The sequence below is a fragment of the Grammomys surdaster genome, unplaced genomic scaffold (genome assembly GCF_004785775.1).
Source record: "Grammomys surdaster isolate TR1022 unplaced genomic scaffold, NIH_TR_1.0 121672, whole genome shotgun sequence".
NCBI classification, from domain to species: Eukaryota; Metazoa; Chordata; class Mammalia; order Rodentia; family Muridae; genus Grammomys; species Grammomys surdaster.
Genome location: NW_021617410.1, coordinates 1 through 5138, shown reverse-complemented (window position 1 = coordinate 5138; position 5138 = coordinate 1). Strand labels below are relative to the sequence as shown.

The window sequence follows — 5138 nt, the reverse complement described above, 5'->3', positions numbered from 1 at the left end:
GTATCTTACATTGTGTCATATGGAAAGTCCAAGTAAGTTGCTAGATTCCAGCCGAAAAGCACATTAGAACGTATTGAACAATACTAATGTAAAGATAAGCGCAATGCAGCACATTCTTACTTGCAGAGCTAAAGGCAAGTACAACACAGCTGAAAACTCCTAAATCATGTTACATGTGACATTTAAGTTAGGAAGTGTGTTTGTTTTACAGCAGAAACACTTGTACCACCCTGCCATGTATCTTACATTGTTTTATATGGAATGTTCATGTAAGTTGCTAGATTCAGGCAGAAAAGCACATTAGAATGTATTGAACAACCCTAATGTAAAGATAAGCCCAATTCAGCACATTTTTACTTGCAGAGCTAAAGGCAAGTACAACACAGCTGAAAACACCTAAATCATGTTACATGTGACATTTCAGTTAGGAAGTGTGTTTGTTTTACAGCAGAAACACTTGTATCACCCGGCCATGTATCTTACATTGTTTCATAAGGAATGTCCAAGTAAGTTGCTAGATTCCAGCAGAAGCGCACATTAGAATGTATTGAACAATACTAATGTAAAGATAAGTGCAATTCAGCACATTCTTACTTGCAGAGCTAAAGACTTGTAGTCTCACTGGCTACATAGTTTAGGTCCATTCACACCGTGGAAATGATCTATGAGAAGGAGATTCATCCAAAGAAGTCTGTGGCTGTTGAGGAGGAAGCTCAGCGGGGGCTCCTGTGGTGGCAACTCATTCTGCAGGAGGCTCTCTTGCTGGGATGTACTCAATTCCAGCTCTCTTGCAGCTTATGAGACCTTGGAGAGGAAGGCAGTTATTAAGACACAGGCTTCATGGGGACATGTATGTCAGATGTCAGGTGCTGCCACCCACCACCTCAACTAGAAATCAACATTGATCTTTTAACTGAAACCCTTGTTGCTATATCTGCAAGCAGGGCAATATTTCAAGCAAAGCTCACAAATACATGGGCTGACAATCTTCCACTCAGACTTCTATCAGTGCAAACCAAGACCAGGCCAATGGGAAGAGACCTCATTGGGCTTCAGGAGAAAGGAGAAGGCCACATGCCACCCAGACCACTGACAGTGAGAAGCACTCATTTGATATTTGCATTTGGCTTTACTCCCTGCAAGGTGATGCCTACCTGAAAGGTCACATGCCCCCTGCACAACTCCTGTCACAAGACATAGAACTTTCTCAAAGCTCTGCTTAGCAACCCTCCTATCATGAGGACATGCAAGAGTGTGACCTGTCATTCATCTGTTACCCTTTCTAGACTGCAGCTTCAAGCAGAGTAGTAAGCTACACTTGCCAATAATTCAGTGTCTCCCAAGAGTTGAAGTTCCCAGAATACTTGTACATAGACAAAGTAATGAACAACTATATTCCATGAAGTAGGTGGCTGGTTGGGAGTGTGGATTTAAAAGATGGTGGATGAATGCAAAGATGGATCCAATAGACAAATGATAACAGACAGTGTTAGTCTGAATAAGCTGCTTGTCCCTACCTGATGTGGCTGTTTCTGGAGGTGTTGGTCTTCACCTGTTCATCTTCAACAGTCAGGTTCATCTCAGTCAAGTACTGTTGGAGGAGGTACCAATCAGCCTTCACTTCCTTGTAATCCTGCTTCACTTGGACCAATGACTTCTTTACAACAGAGGACTGCAGCAGGAGCCGACTGTGTAAGTTTCTGGAAACATACTCTGCATATTAAGATCCTGCAGACTCCTCCTGCCATTCCTACTTATAGGTGCGGTTACCCCACCAGGATTCAGGTTCCCATGAAGACCTAAAGCAATACATTTCAGTATATCCATGACAGCTGCACAAACAGCAAACAGCCAACAGCCAATGCAGGCAAGAACTATTCATGTCTGAAGCCCAAACTCCAATAAGGCTCCATGTCTCTCCAAAAGAAAGAGGTATCTCCATCTATCTGCCTCTTCAAAATAAAGAGGTATCTCCATGACAGTCCATTGTATTTCAGCAACTTCAATTAGTAGGGTGCAAATACCCGCAGTGGAGGTCAGGAGAACTAAGGGGAGGGCATTCTACCCATGTGTTCCAACACACTCACATCTGTAAAACCCTGCCTGAGCCCCAGAAGTCAAGGACTGCCAAAGAATCCTCTCATTTTCTTATCTTAGAGGCTCCTCAGGATGCCTGGATAACCCTGGGAGGGTTGACTTTCTCTTACAGATGGAAGAAACCTGAGTCCAAAAGGCCCAAGGTACACTGATGGTTAAGAAGCCAAAGGGAGAGACCAGACCTGCAGACTATCCATTCCAGAATCAAAGGAATGCAGAAATGGCCATTGCACAAGTGGTAGCCTCCATGACCTGTACTTACCTATAGAAGTTAATCTCCTTCTTGTGCTCCTGGAAGTTCTCACAGGAGTCAATGTTCTCCATCTCTAATTTGTTCAGGAATGACATGACCATCTTCTCCTTTAACTTCAATTTTTCATACAGTGGATTTGGCCTGTAATAGGGTCTGGCCCCAGGAATTCAGAACCCCATGAACATGGCTTTTAGTAACACATGAACTCAGGCTAGGTCCTGTCCTAACCCAATCCTGGAAGGCCAATTTCTTCCTTCTACATACTCGCATCTTCTCCACCTTTGGAAACTTGTTATCCTGGACAGCAGAAGTTTGGCATCCAGATGGAGGGTACCCTGGCTCCCTGTGTTCACTCAGCTGGCCTGAATTAGAGGTCTAGCAGCTTATCCTCTAAAGAGACTAGACCATAGGTCCTTAACCACCAGAAACCTGTGATTAAATATTTCCTACTTTCAAAACAGGGACTCTAAATCCTGGATAACTAATAGTGTAGAGACATTCATTACACATAATTCTGGAGATGAGACCAGACCTCAACACAGTTTTCTAGTCTGCCAAAGAGATAAAAATGTACAGACAAATGGCACCACACAGGCAATGAACACTGCTGTTTACAGTAGGGGCGCCCGGACCTCAGGACTCACTTCACCTTTAAACTGTTATGCAGATAAATACACAGGACAAAACACAGAACCCGAGTTCCCAAAGAGTGGAAGGAAATATATACCTACTACATGTCTGCACATCCATATGCATGTGTACACACACAAGCACACAGACAAAAAAAAGGAAAAGGGAACAGAATCAGAGAATGAGATAGAGAGAGATACAGCATTGGAGAGAGAACAATCAGAATAAGAAGAAATTCACTCAGCATTACTGACTCAGAGTATAAGGCACACAGACAAAGAGGAACAGGCATAAGCTTCAGGCCTTCTAGTCAAGCACTGAGTTGAACAGTGTGGGACCAGCTGCTGCTAGGACCTTCCAGCCCTCAATATTGAGCCAGGTAAGTACAAATCGTCACCACAAACACTGCATCTGTCGAGGATTTTCCAAATGCATGCTTTGCATTCACTAGCCACTGCCTCCATCCAGAATTCTTTACTCAGACCACAAGTTCAACATTTCAATTGGAGAAAGCAAAAGAGTCCGTTTCCCTTCTCGATCCTGACCAAGCTTCAGGTTCAGCCTCTCCTCTAAGAAGCATTTAGGGACATAAAGTTGGGCACAGGGACTCTGTGGAGGTACTGCTTGCCAGAATTCACAACCTTAGAAGGATAAGATGAGGGTGACATTGCAGATGTCAGACTGACACCAAATGGTTTGGAGCAATGAGTACCTCTTGTTCATGGATCCCTCTGTGACATAGATCAACTGGTCTCTCAGCTCGTTTCTCTCCTGGGTACTGAGCTCCAGCTCTTTGGTCAGACTCTTTGCCTCCTTCTTGGCCTCTTTCTTGTTTAAGACATTTTCAGGGCATGATGACTGTCTGCCAGCCACTGTAGGCAGAAGAACATAAGTAAATTGCCCCAAGAGAATGCAGAGAGTCCTGGGAGAACACCCTCAGCTCTAAGAGAAGGAGAGCATGCCTGGAAACCAGTGACAGCACAAACAGTCTGGTCCAGGCATTAGATGCCTCCTAAGTGAATCTCTGCTCTCCCATCACTCTATAGAGACCAGGAGATGAAAGCAGCCAGGTGTTTCCTCTGTCTCCCTACACGTGCTCATGGTGACCACAGGGATAGCTTCTCCACCATTATTGACAGTTTTACTAGGTGCAACTTGGCTTTAGATCCCTCAGTCTTGTGGTTTCACAAGTCAGATGGAAAATTAAATAACCCAAAGAACTTGAGTGATAGGAGATGGTCAGATGTCCTACCCTGTTAGTCAAGGCCCAGTAGTTTGGACTAAAATTCATGCAGAGTGAGACCATGATCAACACAGTGGCAATTGCCCCTACTGAAACACCAAACACCCTAGAGATGGCAATAGGGTTCATTGTCTGAGTGTATCAACACTGAAAGTTATTTGGTTAAAGGACAGAAATACCTGCCACCCACAGTGGGTGATGAAGAAATCTAATGTGGGTACTGTCAGGGAGAGGAGGTCAGAGGAGTTCTGAGAACATAAGACCATGACCAGGAGCACAATTCTTTCCCTGGTACAACTGTCAGATACCCACTGAAGCTTAAAAAAATAAACAAGCCACGGGAGTGAAGTGCAGGGATTCCCTTACGTATACTGGCATAGGTTAGACCCTCTGTGACTCTTGATGGTCTCATTTTGTCCCCATGTAACAACCACAAAACCCAATCAAAGTAAAGACTTGGTATTTGAAACTACCTGCTTTGGCCTTGCCATCACCTGCCTTAAGGAATGGAGAAAGTCATGTTCTGAAATCCTTGATGTTTAAGTATTGTGATAATCATGGAAATTCTTTTGCTTCCCAGTGAAGTCAGTTTCTGTGCTCAAATTGCTAGGAAGGCCAGCTCAGGCCACCCCAGACAGGAAGCTCAACATCCCCTTCCCAGGACTTACTCCACATTCCCTAAGACCACCTTCTTCGTCATTCATTACTCTCAGATGAAAGTCCAGCTACTTTCTGCCTCTTTCTAGTTTCTGTCACCTCCATCTCTGCTCTTCCAAAAAATCTCCTCAGTCGGGCAATCATGTCTAGGGACATATGCTGTAGACACTGACTGAGAGAGCTCAGTGCACTTGGTGTCCCTACAACACTTGTGACATCACAAGGGATGCCAAGAACTCTCCAGGATACAATGGAATG

At 44.3% G+C, this 5138-nt stretch overlaps 1 pseudogene; it reads right to left on the bottom strand.

The window, feature by feature from the left end:
* Positions 1-634: 634 nt before the first annotated feature.
* On the bottom strand, positions 635-4898 carry LOC114636063 (annotated as a pseudogene).
* Between the last annotated feature and the right edge of the window lie 240 nt (positions 4899-5138).